The sequence below is a fragment of the Acomys russatus genome, chromosome 13 (genome assembly GCF_903995435.1).
Source record: "Acomys russatus chromosome 13, mAcoRus1.1, whole genome shotgun sequence".
Classification (NCBI taxonomy): Eukaryota; Metazoa; Chordata; class Mammalia; order Rodentia; family Muridae; genus Acomys; species Acomys russatus.
In genome coordinates, this window is record NC_067149.1 from 49,680,486 (window position 1) to 49,697,686 (window position 17,201).

The 17,201-nt window shown below is 45.4% G+C and overlaps 1 non-coding gene and 1 pseudogene across 1 annotated transcript; one reads left to right on the forward strand and one right to left on the reverse strand.

The window, feature by feature from the left end:
- Positions 1-7,973: 7,973 nt before the first annotated feature.
- Positions 7,974-8,081, forward strand: LOC127197816 (U6 spliceosomal RNA). Its single transcript, XR_007831772.1, has one exon. It is a non-coding gene; the product is annotated as a U6 spliceosomal RNA (small nuclear RNA).
- Positions 8,082-8,635: 554 nt separating this feature from the next.
- LOC127197673 (60S ribosomal protein L10a-like) lies at positions 8,636-9,277 on the reverse strand (annotated as a pseudogene).
- Between the last annotated feature and the right edge of the window lie 7,924 nt (positions 9,278-17,201).

A 17,201-nucleotide genomic window follows, 5' to 3' on the forward strand; every position in this document is an offset into this window, starting at 1 on the left:
ATCAAATTAGTACTCAAGAGAGCTAAATGATTTCTGCTTTGTATTAGGAGCAAAGATGGGGAAAGATTGGGAGGGAAGCAGGAGACTGTTTGGACCTCACTTACAGCACTGACTAAACTAAAGGATGGAAAAAAAATGACAAGAATGGATGGATGGGAAGTTATTTTATTGGTTTGTTGAGACAGGGTTTCTCTGTCTCTGTCCTGGAGCTCACTCTGTAGATCAGGCTCATGATTGGATAAAGGAGTTCATCTCAATAGGATTTAGAAGGAAAAAAGTGTTACTTGACAAAAACTTGAAGAGGTGGGTGCGGTGGTGGCAGTGGCGCACGCCTTTAATCCCGCACTCTGGAGGCAGAGGCAGGTGGATCTCTGTGAGTTCGAGGCCAGCCTGGTCTACAGAGTGAATTCAAGACAGCCAAGGCTACACAGAGGAAAAAGAATAAATAAATAAATAAATAAATAAATAAATTAGAGATTAAAGGTATGTAGCACAAGACTCTTCATCTATCTGATGGAAGCTAAAGTAGGACAAAGTGTTTGGCACCTCAGTCTCATGATGCCTGCTCTCTTTGCTGACTCAACCTTTGAGTCAGATTACTGAGTTCTTCATATAAACATGTGGATCACTTGAGACACATTTTGTCCAAGACCGTAAAACAGTATTAACGTGGCATATTGTTCATGATAACAGGCGTTTCTTCTACCCTACTTTGGTGTTTCTTGACAACTCAAGCATGAAAGTGACACTATCCCTACTGTAAAGCCATAATATTTGTAGAAGATGATGCCTCTAAGCCACCTTTTCTCTCAAAGTTTGGTCAATGCTATCTCCCTTCAGCTGGTGCTGCAGTATCTATCCATGGAGAAACCTGGACTGGCTTGTAAATACATATGGCTTGGTGTTGGGGATTGGTCTGGTGTGCTGGGTTTTCAGGTATGGAATTCTGTGTCCCAAGAGATCTGTTTGCAGTCCTGGAAGTGGGCGCTGTCATGTTCATTGATCAATGTGTAAACTTTGCTCCCCAAGATCTCTAATTGGTTAATAAACAAGCTGTTCAGTTGAGAGATAGAGGCAGGAAGACTGATGTGAGTTCAAGGCCAGCCTAGTCTACAAAGTGAGTCCAGGACAGCTGAGGCTACACAGAGAAACCCTGTCTGGAGGAGGAGGAGGAGGAAGAGGAGGAGGAGGAGGAGGAGAAGAAGCTGTTCAGCCTATAGCTGGGCAAGAGAGGACAGGAGGAGGCAGGACTTTCGTTCCCAGACAAGGGGTCTCAGAGAGGGATCATGAAGTACAAGAAGGAGAAAAAGAGGTAGAGGAAGGATATGGCCCTGGGGACTGACCTGATGGAGCAGAAGCAGCCCAGGCAGGACCAATATGGCAGATCATTCAGGGTGTGTGGCTGGGAAGTAGCCAGACTAGCATAGAGAGTTAGAAGAGATGAATATCTGCCCAGCTCAGTGCTCCAGTGCCTTAAAGCTTGCTGAATAAAGAGCTGAGCATGGTGGCCCACATCTTTAATCCCAGAACTTGGGAGGCAGAGGCAGGTGGATCACTGTGTGTTGGAGGCCAGCCTGGTCTACAAAGTAAGTCCAGCACAGCCAAGGCTACACAGAGAAACCCTGTCTGGAAAAACCAAAAAGAAAAAGAAAAAAGAAAAAAGAAATAGATGAACTGGGAAGTGGCGGTGTACATCTTTGATGTCAGCACTTGGGAAGTAGATGTAGGCAGATCTATAAATTTAAGGCCAGTATGGTCTACAGAGCAAGTTCCAGGACAGCCAAGGCTCTTGAGAAAAACAAAACAAAACAAAGCAAACCCGTCTTGAAAAACAAAACAGAACAAAATAGAAATAGAAATAAATGAAAGAAAAATAAAGGGAACGGTAAAAGCAATACAGGAAGGTATTAAGAGGAAAACAAATCATGTGATGTGGTAATCACAGTTATCTTTGTTGTTGTCTTGGGGAGTATTTCTATTTATTTATTTATTTATTTTATGGTTTTTTGAGACAGGGTTTCTCTGTGTAGCCTTGACTGTCCCGGACTCACTTTGTAGACCAGGCTGGCCTCGAACTCACAGCAATCCTCCTGCCTCTGCCTCCCGAGTGCTGGGATTAAAGGCATGCGCCACCACGCCCGGCTTTGGGGAGTATTTTTAATTTTGAGATTTTATTTATTACTCTGTGTGTATGAATGTTTGCCTGTATGTGGCTATATGCATCATGTGTGTGCAGTACCCACAGAGGCCTGTAGAGGGCATTAGATGCCTGGGAACCTGGATCCTATAGAAGAACAGCAGCCAGTGATCTTAACCACTGAGCTACCCCTCCAGCCCTATCCATAAGCAGGGTCTCCTGTCACTCATGCTGATCTCAGAATTCATATATCTCATTGAACTCTTGATCTTCCAGCCTCCACCTTCCGAGTGCCAGAATTACAGGCTGTGCCACATTCTTCAGTGTGATGGTTGGAGGTCTAGAAACAAAGAAGATGACATTATTGGCAGGTTCTAGAAAGTAAGCAGAGGGGCCAAGTGGCAGGAAGGAGGGCACTAGAGGCATGTTTCTGGGATCTACACTGTAATCTTTTCTCTATTTGCTGGCCACCATGCAGGGAGCAGCTCTACCCACCTCTCCATTAAGGATGGGAAAATATCTCTAAAACGGTGAACAAAATAAGTCCTCTCCTTTAAATTCTTTGTTTGCTTTTCCAAGACAGGGTTTCTCTGTGCAACAGCCTTGGTTCTCCAGGAATTCACTATGTAGACAAGGCTGGCCTCAAATTCATAGACAACCACATGTCTCTGCCACTTGAGTGCAGAGATTAAAGGCAGGGGCCAACATACCCAGCATCCATTAAATTCTTTATGCCAGCTGGGCATGAGGGCACACGCTTTGGACACAGGAGCTCAGGGAGTTCTCTGGATGTTCAAGGTCACCCTGGTCTACACAGAGAGTTCTAAGGTAGCTACACAGAGGGAAACACTGTCTCTGGGAGGAGGGAGAGAGAGGGAGGGAGAGGCAGAGAGAAAAAGAAAAAGAAAAAAAAGTTTAAGCTACTAGGTATATTTGTTACAACAAGACATAATTAATACAGATGTTAAGAAAAGAGGCTATTTAAAGATGCGGGTTGCAGCCAGCAGTGCCTAACACTAAAGAAAATAATACTGAAATGTTCCTTTTATTGAACAACAAAGAGCCCCTTGTTAACAGTTTCCTTCAGAATTATGGAAAGAGGTGACTTTGGTTTCAGGGAAGAGGCGAGATACAAATATTCCTTGTTTGGCACTTGCCCCTAGTCTGTTGAAAAGAGTCGACTTAAGCTAAGAGGCTCTCTGGTGGACTAACAGTGACTGTGCCTTTTGACCCTTTCTTTCTCTCTGCAGACCTGTTACTACCATGGAAAGCAGAGTCCGCCTCATCTACACAAAATGGTGGAAAGTAATAAGCGGATGCTTTGCCATCTGTCTTAGGGAGGGTTTCATTGCTGGGAAGAGACACCATGATCAAGGCAACTCTTAGAAAACATTTAACTGGGGCTGCCTTACAGTTTCGGAGGTTCAGTTCATTAACAGCACGGCAGGAAGCGTGGCAGCATCCAGGCAGACATGGTGCTGGATCAGGAGCCAGGAGGAGACTGTGTGCCACACTGGGTGTAGCTTGAGAGTATATGAGACCCGCAAAGCCGGTCCCCCACAGTGATACACATCCTCCGACAAGGCCACACCCACTCCGATAAGTCCACACCCACTCCAACAAGGCCACACCTCTTCATAGTGCCACTCCCTATGGCCAAGCGTTCAAACACGTGAGTCAATGGGAGCCAGGCCTATTCAAGCCACTACATTCTCGTTTATTGGACATACCCATTAAGAGAATTGAAGAGAAGGATCTTTGAAGGGAGAGAAGCCTAAATTCATGCTGTGCAACCAGCAGATTTTGAAAGGGCAGCATTCCTGCCCATCGTCCTCAGGGGAGCTCTAATAGTTGGCATTTCTTTAGAACGGTGCTCAACGCCAACTTTTTGTTTTGTTTTTGTGGCGCTAAACTACAGGCCTCAGCTCCTAACCCTTATTAATCGCCCAATCTATCAGTCTTCCTCTAGAAATACATCTGGGCTACTCCGTTAGAGTAGAAATCTGTCAGGCCGGGCGTGGTGGCGCATGCCTTTAATCCCAGCACTCAGGAGGCAGAGGCAGGCGGATCGCTGTGAGTTCGAGGCCAGCCTGGTCTACAAAGTGAGTCCAGGATGGCCAAGGCTACACAGAGAAACCCTGACTCGAAACCCCCCCCCCCAAAAAAAAGGGAAAGAAAGAAAGAAAGAAATCTGTCTATAAGAGGAATTTCCGGCCGGCTGTGGTGGTGCGCTCCCAGCACTCGGGAGGCAGAGGCAGGTGGATTGCTGTGAGTTCAAGGCCAGCTTGGTTTACAAAGCAAGTCCAGGACAGCTATAGCTACACAGAGAAACCCTGTCACAAAAAACCTAAAAAAAAAAAAAAAAAAAAAAAAAAAAAAAAAAAAAGAGGAATTTCCACTTCTTTCACTGCAAATGTAAGCAATGCTGGACATGCTTGCTCACACCTGCAATCCCACTGCAAGGTAGGTTAAGGCAAGAGGATCAGGGGTTCAAGGTCAGCCTCAGCTATACAGCCAACTCAAGGCCAGACTGGGATGCATGGGGTCCTGTCTAAAGGGAGTTGGGAACAGAGAGATGGCCTCAGTGGGGTATAAAGGTGCTTGGCCCATGAGCCTAAAGACCTGAGTTCAATTCCCAATGATCCAAGTAAAGGCAGAGGAAAGAACTAACTGAAAATGTGCCCCTGATTTTAACAAGCAAAATGTGGCATGCATGTGTGTGTGTGCGCACACACACACACTAAATAACAAATAATTGAAAGCGTGTTTTTTTTTAACTGCAAGCATTGTAGGCAAAAGACTGTGCATTATATCTTCTACATTCTAATAGGGCTAGTGTCTAAGAGATTCTCCTGTTTATTAAGTGAGTAAAATAATTTTGACCTTTTTTTTTGTTTTTTTTGTTTGTTTGTTTGTTTGTTTTTCGAGACAGTTTCTCTGCGTAGCCTTGGCTGTCTGGGATTCGCATTGTAGACCAGGCTGGCCTCGAACTCACAGGGATCGCCTGCCTCTGCCTCCACAGTGCTGGGATTAAAGACGTGCACCACGACTGCCAGGCAAGTAAAATAATTTTAATTATCCAGGTTAGTATTTGGGTACTTACTCAAAGATATAAACTTCACTCAAAAATAAGCTCCCCCACATTCTCCGTTTTTTCCCTTCTTGTCATCTGTGTCTCCCTTTTCATTCAACCCCTTGGAAACTCTGCTTACAACTGGCATAACCAGGATATGGTGAACGCTCCACAAATCCTGCCTGTCATCACGTCTGAGAGCGCGCCTGTTCGCAGGAACTCCATCCCCAACACCATAAGAACTACACCAGCTTTTATTTATTTATTTTTGGTTTTGTTTTGTTTTGTTTTTCCAAGACAGGGTTTCTCTGTGTAGCCTCCGCTGTCCTGGACTCGCTTTATAGACTAGGCTGGCCTCAAACTCACAATGATCCGCCTGCCTCTGCCTCCCAAGTGCTGGGATTAAAGGCATGCACCACCATACCTAGCCAAATAAATCTTTTTTTTTTTAAATCTCATTTATTAATAGCACATCTTAGTAGTACTTTGTAGTATTTAGCAGTTGTTAGCCATCTGTCTTTAATTTACTCATTTATTTAGAGCGTCTCACTATGGTCCAGCCTGGCCTTAAACTTGTGATCCTCCTGCCTCAGTCTTCCAACTACTGAGATTATTGGTTTATATCACCACATCCGACTCAATTATTTATTTCTCTTTTTCATCTTTATTACATTTAGGTTATTTATTTTGGGGGGCATGCCAAGTTAGAGGGCCACTTGTGGGGAGTCTGTTCTCTCCTTCTACCATGTGAGTCCCAGAGACTGAACTCAAATCATCAGCCTTGGTGGTTGACATCTTTACCCACAGAGCCATCTTGCTGACCCTTAATTATCATTATTATTATTATTATTATATTATTATTTTAAAGATTCATTTTCATTAATTTGTACATATGTACATGTGTGTTTGTGAGTACACACAAGAATGCATATGCTTGCCAAGACCAGAAGAGGGGAGCCGGGCGTGGTGGTGCACGCCTTTAATCCCAGCACTCGGGAGGCAGAGGCAGGTGGATCACTGTGAGTTCGAGGCCAGCCTGGTCTACAAAGTGAGTCCAGGATGGCCAAGGCTACACAGAGAAGCCCTGTCTCGAAAAACAAAAAAAAAAAAAAAAAAAAAAAACATCAGAAGAGGGTGTAGGATACCGATACAGATATTACTAATAGTAAATTATTAATTTATTAGTTTATTATTAAGATAAGCAAATATTTATAACATAATCAATAAAGTTTATTAATTTAATTAATATTAAACAACTGCAGTTGTGAGGCCCTTGTGTAAGTGCTGGCGAGTGAACTCTGGCCCTCTGCAACCGTAGAAAATGTTCTCATCTGCTGTGCCTACAGCCTCTCAATTATTTTTTAAATCTATTATTGTGAGGAGTAGGGTGGGAGGTGGTCCGTGTGGGAATGCATGCCATAAAGTGGAGGGAGGTCAGAGAACAATTGAAATAGCCCTCTCCCTTCCACCTTCATCGGGTGCTGGGTATCAAACTCAAGTTTCCCGGCTTGCACAGCAAGCACTCTTTCCCACTGAGCTGTCTTTCCATCTTCACTCAATATTTCTTTTAAGACAAAGTCTCACAGGCCAGGCGTGGTGGCACATGCCTGTAATCCCAGCACTTGAGAGGCAGAAGCAGGAGAATCGGATCGCTGTGAGTTCAAGACCAACCTGGTCTACAAAGCAAGTCCAGGACAGTCAGGACTACACAGAGAAACCTTGTCTGGAAAAAACAAAACAAACAAACAAAAAGAGCCAGGCGTGGTGGTACACACCTTTAATCCCAGCGGCAGAGGCAGGTGGATTGATGCGAGTTCAAGGCCAGCCTGGTCTGCAAAGCAAGTCCAGAATGGCCAAGGCTACACAGAGAAACTCTGTCTCGAAAAAATAAAACAAACAAACAAAAAATGATAGAGTCTCACTAGGTTGCTTAATTTGACCTCTAATCCCTAGACCCAAGCAATCCTCCTGCCTCAGCCTCCTAGGTACTTGAGACTACAGACACAATCCAGTTTATCCAGGGTATAGCATTTTATATTAATATATAATAATTTATCATTTATCATATACTATATGTAACTACAAGGATATATATATTATGCCCATGTAGTCCATGAAATAATTATGTTCTGCAGTTATTCAATATACTAGTTATTTATTTACCCCAAAACCTAGCTTTTTGTTGTCCTTTGAGTCAGGGTCTCTCTATGCAGTCCTCTGGCTTTCCTGGAACTCTCTATGTAGGCCAGGCTGGCTTTGAACTCAGAGATCTTCCTGCCTCTATCTCCTGAGTGATGAAATCAAAGATGTGCACCACACCTGGCTCAAACTCAGTTTCTTAAAGCAACAAACATTTATTCCCCTGCCCCCCAATTTCACTAGATTGCAGCCTAGAGCCAACATGTATACCTCTGGCTCAGGATGTCTGATGAAGTCTGTAAAAGTATCATCTGGGCCACAGACATTTCAAGGCCCATGTGATGGTAGGTCCAGCTCCAAGTTTGATTGTGTGACTTTTGGAAGGCCTTAGGTTCCTGGATGTTGGCTAGAGTCACACGGGCACTGTACAGATGAGCTCACAGCACAGTACAGTAGCTAGCTGTGCTCAGAGCAAACTCTCAAGACGGGCTACCACACTGAGTGTGGCAACATACACTTGTAACCCCAGGATACGGTAATCTGAGGCAGGAGAGTTGCAGCCTTGAGGACAGCCTGGCTTACACAGCACGACTCTACCTCAAACTCTCAGAAAAGAAAATCAGCGTGCTCGCTTCGGCAGCACATATACTAATATTGGAACGATACAGAGAAGATTAGCATGGCCCCTGCGCAAAGGATGACACGCAAATTCGTGAAGCATTCCATATTTAAAAAAAAAAAAAGAAAGAAAGAAAATCAGCAAAATGGATCAGTTGGGTCAAGGCACTTGCTACAAAGCTGGAGGATCCATCATGATGGACAGAGAAACCCCCACCCCTGAAAGCTGTCCTTTGACCTCTCTACACATGCACTGCGGCATTCACACACACACACACACACACACACACACACACACACACACACACACACACACACATATATACCACACACCATGTAAATTATTTTTAATTGCCAGAAAAGAAAAATAAAAGTAGCCTTCAGTAGCCCAGAGTGGGGTTAGGATGCCCTGTGGCCTCTGCCCCTCTGCCCACACTCCCATGAAAAAGATTTCACAAAGAAAGAGGGAGGTGGAGAGCATTGGGGCACCATCTAAGAGGCTGCCTAGTGTGTATACAATTTGCATATTTTGCATATTAATTATATAAATACAGTGACATCACTGATTATAATAGCTAGCATTGATTATACACGTTGAGCACCTCTCTTCCTTCTCCCATTTTTTTTTGGGGGGGAGGTGGTAGCACTAAGGTTTTTATTGGGGCATCCTAGTTCAGATGCTGGGGCTTGCCCATGGTGCTTTTAATGTATAAAACCTGGACATTTTGCCAGTTCTTCTTGAGCAAGGACACCAAGAAACTGACAGCCAGATGGATGTTGTAGACCAGCTCATCATCAGTCATCTTCACGTGGCCAACCACAACAGCCAGACACAGCACCTTCTTCATCTGGAACTTGATCGTGGATTTCACCTCATCAACTTTGGCCACCATGTTTTCATTGTGTGTCAACAGGGAAGGGAACTTGGCAGCCTTGTTCAGGCCTGGGCCCAGGATCCATGGGATCTGCTTGATCAGAGACGACTCTGAGGCCAAAAAGGCATCATACTTCTTTGCCAGTTTTTTGGCCAATTTCTTGTTCTTATTAAATTTCCTCAGCGCCCCGATGACCATGTGGGGTATATCCATAGCCTTGGCCTCATCACAGTGCTGCTGGTCCCCCAGGACGCACACCGAGAACTTGGGATGAGGAATGGACTTGAGCCTGGCGATGCCTGAGAAGCGTTTGACCTTCTGAGGGTCATAGTTCTTTAGGCTGATCTATAACTCCACCGTCTCCAGAAACTGGTTCCCATGCAGGACTTCCCGCCCCGCTTCATGCAGGGTGTCGCGGGAGACTTTGCTGCTCATGGCTGCTCCAGCCCTGAGAACCAGAAAAAGAGGATTCATGCATTTTTTTTTTTTTTTCCTTTTGAGATGGGTTTCTCTGTATAGCCTTGCCTATTCTGGACTCACTTTGTAGACTAGGCTGGCCTTGAACTCACAGTGATCCGCCTGCCTCTGCCTCCCGAGTGCTGGGATTAAAGGCATGCGCCACCATGCCCAGCTACTCATGCATATTTTTACTTTCTAAATTTCTCTGTCTCTGGAGTTGTTGAGCACTGGGCAGTTGGGAATAAGAAATTGGAAGTTTCTTTCTTTCTCCCTTTTGTTAAAGACTTTTTTTTGGAGATTTTTGTTTTATGTGTCTGTTTTGCCTGAATGAGTGTCTGTGTACCATGTGTGTGCGCAGTGCCCTTGAAGGCCAGGAAGAGAAGAACATCAGATCCCCTGGGGTTGGAGCTATAGATGGTTGTATACCTGAACTCGATTCAGAACTCACATAATGGTGAGTGTTATAATATATGCATTATGGAGGATGCCATGCAACCAGCCTGGTATGAAGAGGTTTATTGTGTGGGATGGGAGAAGAGGAGAGAGATTAGAGGGCGCTTATGACAGGCAGAGAGAGAGAGAGAGAGAGAGAGAGAGAGAGAGAGAGAGAGAGAGAGAGAGAGAGAGAGAACAGAGAGAATAAGACAGAGAGCAGGTGGCATGGCAGGCAGGTTCTTTTCTCCTCCACTCCTGGCACAGTGATGACATAGGACGTTGTCAGGACCCTAAAGGCTCCCAAGGGCAGGCCAGTTGAATTGCCTGCACACCAACATAACTGTGAGTGCTGGGGACTGAGCCTGGGTCCTTAGGAAGAACAACCTTAAGTGCTGATCCATCTTTTCAACCCCTGGAGGTTTCCCTTTCAGAAACGGGGCTCTCTAGGACTTGTTCTGTTTTGTATACTGTTTGTCAGAACGGTTTAAGTGTTTTTCTTGTTGAGAGTTTTGCGAGGTTGGTGGGTTGATCAGTTTTATGTTGTTTTGTTTGAGACTGGGTCTGAGTGGCCTAGAACCTGTGATCTTGTGTCATTGTCCTGAGTGCTCGGATTGTAATGTTATCATGGTAAACCATAAGCTCTCCGTGAAGTGCTTCCGCAGTCTCACTGACAGAGTTCCTTTGTGTCTGGCATAGCTCTTGCCTAATGTCTTACCTCTTCGCTTCTGCTTTGTTGGCCTCACATAGCTGCACGCATTAGCTAGTTATTACGCTTGAGGTCTTCCCGTATATTCGCAAATCACTGGCTTCCCTATAACGCTAGCCCCTACCCTCTGCCTGTGAATAAGACTCTGAGTATTTGAAGTTACTGTTTCAAGCCTCTAGCTCCACCTAATTCATTTAGTGAAGGTCGAGCTCTCATGTGCAAACTATTATGTCAGCCAGTAATGAGTAAGGCTCAGCCTTTGCCATCTACAAACCCTCAGCCTAATGGAGATTAGAGATATGGGAAAGAATTTAGTGAAACGGAGGAGGTTATATAAACAAAGTTAGCTTGGTAGAGACACACAGGGAGGAGCAGGAATGGTTTGTGGGACAGTTCAGCATCTAGACTGAGTTTTGACGGACAAACAAAATATGTCTATAGCCCAGGTTTTCTAAGGACATATGTGTGCTGGCAACTAATTCCAAGTTTTGCATTTGGCTGTTGCTCCACTGCTGGACACACACCACTCCCTCTCCCTCCCCTCCACCCTGCCTCATACAGCTCTCCTGTCTGGTCCTGCCTTTTAAGGGAATTTTTTTTGTGTGTATTTAGCCCCTGGGTTTCATTTCGTTGGATTGGACTGTGGTAATGTTTCTGTACATTTGCCCAGTGGGCCTCTGCTAATGGGTGTATTCTTTATAAGCCAATAAACAAATGAATAAAGCCAGCTTGTGGACCAACTCCCACCTCTGCCTTCTTTTTTATTTTATTTTATTTTATTTTTTCCTTCTTTGCCTTTTACCCGTGCTCTGTGGTACTTTCTTTAAAATGAAATATTTCCTGAGTGACTCAAATTTCCTGATTGCCTCTATGAAGCCATTGTTACCCTGGCCAGTCCATCCATGGGGGGGGGGGGTTGTCATTTTACTGGAAAATGTTCTTTCCCAGCCAGAGAGCCAGCCAGTGTGGGATGGAAGGATGATCTGGTGTCCAAGGAGCTCTTCCCCAGGGCCAAAGGGAACCTCAGAGCAGCAAGGCTTAAACAGGGTGTGACAGCATGTGCCAGTGATCCTAGCACTTGGGAAGCTGAGGCAGGAGGGTCCTGAACGCCAGGCTAACCTGGGCTCGTCTATAAACTTAGCCTCAAGATTAAAAAAAAAAAAAGCTGGGTGTGGTAACACATGCCTTTAATCCCAGCACTTAGGAGGCAGAGGCAGGAGGATCTCTGTGAGTTCGAAGCAAGCCTGATCTACAAAGCGAGTCCAGGGTAGTCAAGGCTACCCAGAGAAACCCTATCTTAAAAAAAAAAACTAAAAAGCATATTTCAGCTGTAGCCTCATGCTGGCAGCCACATAGTCCAAGTCCCACTACACCCAACCACGCAGTCAGATTTTTCAGATGCAAGGAGGCTACAGTTGCCCCTGAAAACAGGCCTTGCCAAGGTGAATTATCTCTGTGTACATCACTAAGCCACACTGCAGTACAAGTTCTGTTTCTGGACAGAGAGGGTTTGTTAGCCTGTGGGTCTGTGTGTGAGGGTGGCAGTATGACGTCCAGATGCCGCTCCCCCCCAACCTGAGAGCCCATCTCCAAACCCTGAAAGCTGTGGGTGAAGCTCTAAGAAGGAAATCCAAGGTAGCTGCCCTACTTCCCACTTCCACAAACTCAAAAGCTTAGAGGGCCCTAGTGCTCACCACCAGAAATGTTACTGGGAAGCCTATGGCCAGACCCAAGGTCACCTCTATAATAATGTCGGTTTCTCTGTTGTTAGTTTAAGACAAGGTCTCACTTCATAGCCCAGCCTAGGGTGACCTTAAATTCATAGAGAGCCTTCTGGCTCAGCCTCTCAGGTGTGACTCTATCCTCAGCTAAGAACACGGATTTGTTTTTGTTTGTTTGTTTGTTTGTTTTTCAAGACAAGGTTTCTCTGTATAGCCTTGATGATCCTGGACTCGATTTATACACCAGGCTGGCCTCGAACTCACAGTGATCCACCTGCCTCTGCCTCCCTGATGCTGGCATTAAAGGCGTGTGCCACCACCGCCCGGCTAAGAATATGGAATTTTAAGACGAGAAAGAGACGTGCCACAGGGAGATGACTCAGAGGGTTGTGGCAGTTCTGAGCAAGCCGCAGGATCTGACTTTGATCCCTGGAATAAGCTAGAAGGAGATGACTGAAAATTGTCCTTTAACTCCCAGATGCACGTACACTGTGTCACGAGTGTACCTGCCCTCACACACACACATTATGCTCACAGGCACACACACACTAAATAAATAAGATAATTTTTAATTTTTAAAAGGAAGAACAAAAACTAAGGTAAAGGCTTCTATCCCTAGAGACCTCTTGCTCATTTCTGATCATTGCTGCTAATTAAGACTTTAGGAAGCTAAAGGTTGGGGACTTAGCTCAATGGTAGGTCTCTTGCCTAGCAAGGGTTCAGTCCTCAGCTCTAAAAAACAAGAGGCAAAATTATCCAAAAGAACATAACAACAACAAAACATTAATATAGACAAGCAAAAAAAAAAAAGGCAACTGACTTGAAGTAATCAAATGGTAAGTTGGTAGTATAATAAAACAGAGCTGACCCATCTGCCTCAGAAGGGTAAATCTAATGCCCTCCAAACCTAGAGATTGGAGCTTGGGCCTTGAAAACAAGTGTGGAAAAGGGGCTTACCAGGAAGAAATTAAACAAACTAACTTAAAACTAAGTTTTTACATTTTTAGTTAGTTTGTTTTGGGTTTGCTTTTCAACTGAGAGAGGGTCTTGCTATGAAGTCCAAGCAAAAAACTGGATTTTCGTTCTTTTGTTGTCAAGATCTCGCTGTGTAGTTCTAGCTAGCCTAGCCTGGAACTCTCTATGTAGACCACCATGATGGCCTCAGACCCTCCCAGACCCACCTGCCTTACCTCTTCAGTGCTGAGATCAAATGCATGGTCCAAGAGAAAATGAACTTTAAAAAAATCTTTAGAGCTGAGCGTGGTGGCACACACCTTTAACCCCAGCTCTTGGGAGGCAGAGGCAGGTGGATCACTGGGAGTTTGAGCCAAGCCTGGTCTACAAAGTGAGTCCAGGACAACCAAGGCTACACAGAGAAACCTGGTCTCCAAAAACCAAAAATAAAATAAATAAATAAATTTTTTAGAGTTGAGTGTGGTGGTCCAAGCTTTTGATCCTAGAACTCTGTAGGCAGAGGCAGCGGGTCTTGGTGAGCTTGAGGTCAGCATGGATTTCATTATAGTTCCAAGACATCTAGGTGAATATAGTGATGAATGGTGTGTGTGTGTGTGTGTGTGTGTGTGTGTGTGTGTGTAGGAGCACAGAAGTGTGTGTGTATGTGTGTGTGTATGTGTGTGTATATATATATATATATATATATACACACACACACACATACATGTATCATATGAGAAGTGAGAACACAGCTTTCGGGAGCAGTTTCTGTGCTTTCAGGACATGGGTTCTAGGCTCTACCTCAGGTCTTCAGGCTTGGCAGCACGTGCCCTGCCCTCTCACCAGCCCACAGACTGCATTTCCAAATGTCTATACAGCCCAACAGTACATGGAGAGCTCTACTCCTATGTCTCTGCCTTTCTCCCTCTCCTCTCTTCTAAGATGCTCCTATGTGAGCCCTCTCCCACAGCCTTGCCCTGAACATTTTGTTCTTGTTTGCACTGCCTGGGCCTCAGACTTCCTTCAGGGACCTGGGGACAGCACCCCCTCCTACTGTCTGGGGAGGCTTTCCTCAACCGTAGCCTCTGGGTAGGCCAGCATATTGAGGTCATCGCTGTCTCTGCCAGATGATTGGCTCAGATTCAGTTTTCTCCTCTGTCTGAGGGAAAACAGGATTGCCGTACTTCATGCCGCCCCTGCCCCATGCCTGGCATAAATTCTGCTTGGCATTTACTCCCGGTTCTTTCTCACGCCCATCTTTTCCTTCCCTGACTCTCCCCAGACTAGAATCACATCTACAGAGGAGCAAAGGGGAATGCTAGACGGAGCCACCAGCAAGATCTGTCCGTGACGGTCAGGTTTGCCTGAGGCACTAAATCTGGATGCTACTTAAGTACGCCTGCACACCAGAAGAAGCACCAGATCTCATCATTGATAGTCCTGAGCCACCATGTGGTTGTTGGGAATTGAACTCAGGACCTTTGGAAAAGCAGCCAGTGCTCTTAATCTCTGAGCCATCTCTCCAGCCCCCTCCTTTGGAGTCTTAAGGTTTATGAAGTCCAATCAACATTTCCTTCTGGCTTTCCCCATGGTTTCCCTTTTCCCCAGCCAGGCTGACCCACCCAGTCTCCTTCCCTCCCCTCCGTCACTTTATTCTTTCTTCCTCCTGTCTGTCCACTAATCTCTCTGCTCCCTGCATTCATCTCCTATTTAGCTGATCAGGGAAGTCCACAATATAGACACAAGCTGTGCACAGATAAGCATTTTCTCCACGACAAGGAGGTTCTTAGGGTTTCTACTCCTGTGATGAGATGCAATGGCCAGAAGCAACTGGGAGAGGAAAGGGTTTTTTCCCAGGTTACATTTCAGGTAACACATAGTTCACCACTGAAAGAAGACAGGGCAGGAACTCAAGCAAGGGAGGCACCTGGAGACAAGAGCAGACAGAACGCTGCTTACTGGCTTGCCCAATATGCTTTCTTACAGCACCCGGGACCACCAGCCCAGGGGTGGCCCGATTCCACGTCAATCACAAATTAAGAAAATACACTCTAGACTTGTCTACAGGTGTATCTTATGGAGGCATTTTTCTCAGGTGAGAGTCCCCATTTTCAAATGACTCTAGTTTGTGTCAAGCTAACACAAAACCAGCCGGCACAGGGAGCAAATATAAACGCATTCAAATGACTGGCTCAGAGACAATGCTGTCTGCGCATTACATGATCTGAGGGGTCGGGGTGGGGGAAATGAATAGAAAATAAGAAAACTGGGCTTGCCTTTCAGTTTTGGAGGTCTTTCTATGACATCTGGTCATTGACATTCTGAAATCCAAGATTCATAGCATAAGCATAAAGAAAACCAAAAATAGGAGCAGATTTGAGCAAGTTCAAGGCCAGCCTGATCTACATATTGAGTGTCAGGCTAGCAGAGTTACCATTGTGAGACTCTGTCTCAAAACAAACAGAGCTGGAGAGACAACTCAGAGGTTAGGGGCACTAGCTGCTCTTTCCAAAGGTCCTGAGTTCAATTCCCAGCAACCACAGATACTTATAACCATCAAAACAAACAAACAGGCCAGGTGGTGGTGGCACATGCCTTTAGTCCCAGCATTTGGCAGGCAGTTCCTTGTGAGTCTGAGGCCAGCCTGGTCTACAAAATGAGTCTAGGACAGCCAAGCCTACACAAAGAAACCTGGTCTCGGGGGTGGGGTGGGGGGTAGGATGGGGGAGTTGGGGTATAGTGGGGGGGGGGGGAAGAACAGATCAAACTAGAGGAAGAGGGCTGGCATGGTGGCACATACCTTTAATCCCAGCACTCAGGAGGCAGAGGCAGGCAGATCGCTGTGAGTTCGAGGCCAGCCTAGTCTATAGAGCGAGTCTAGGATAGCCAAGGCTACACAGAGAAACCCTGTCTCGGGAAAAACAAAAACAAACTGAAGGAAGGATGGTACCTGTGGAAATGATGATAAAATTACCAGGTAAGACCATATGGTATGACGACTTTAATCAAGAAAGCACTGAGCAAATCCAAGGCAAAACTCAAGGAAGTCAGTGCAGACAATCCAAACCAGAAGCTTCCCAAGCAGACCTCTCCCTGAAGTGACTGACAAGTGTAAGAGTGACGTAACAATGACATAAAAGCCATGTTTATGTTGAAGGCTTTCCAACTGATGTAGCTTTTGATGACACAAAAGAACAACAAGACGATAAAAGTCAAATACCAAATATTCAGAAGAGAGGAACTTTATGCAGAGCAGTACTGGACCAATATTTGCTCTGCTATCTTTATAGTGAATGCCTTTGGTCCAAATACTTGGGAAGCAGAATCAGGCGGGTCTCTGTGAGTTCAAAGACAGTCTGGTCTACATTAGAGTTCCAGGATAGCCAGGGTTACTAGAGACACCCAGTCTCAAAATAAAATAAATTGCAGCGTCTGATGGTATCTACTCTACAAAGAAGTCTGTAGAGACCCTTGGCCAGAAGTACAAAGTATAAACCTCATAATTCCCCTTAAGGAAAGAAAGTGAAGTGTAAGCTAAGTTACACTGAACAAGACCACTAAGGAAGACACGGTCAGAAAGCGCCACACCCACATGTCCTGTAGGAGACCTAAGGTGCTTACTGAAGTTTCCATGTGATTTAGATGCCCAGACACGTACAGAAGATTTACACTCTTCTCTCAAACCACAGTGAAGTGAGAAGGGATGGCTTTGCCAGAGGACCAAGGAGGGGAAAGGAAACATGGGAAAGAAACAGAGGTAAACAAATCCATAGCAGACCAGCAGGAGTCTCTGAACAAGCCGGGCCAGGTGGCACACACCTGTAATCCCAGCACTTGGGAGGCAGAGGCAGTCCTGTCTCTGTGAGCTTGAGGCCAGGCTGGTCTACAGAGCGAGTCCAGGATAGTCAAGTCTACACAGAGAAACCCTGTATCCAGAGAAACCCTGCCTCCAAAAACAAAACAAAAAGATGTGGTGGTGATGGGACCAAGGAAAAGAACAAGAGATGGGCAGAGACAGAGAAGAGCCCATGTCAAGACAAGAAACGAGAGAATGGTACCAAGAGACTAGTTTAGTAAGCAATGA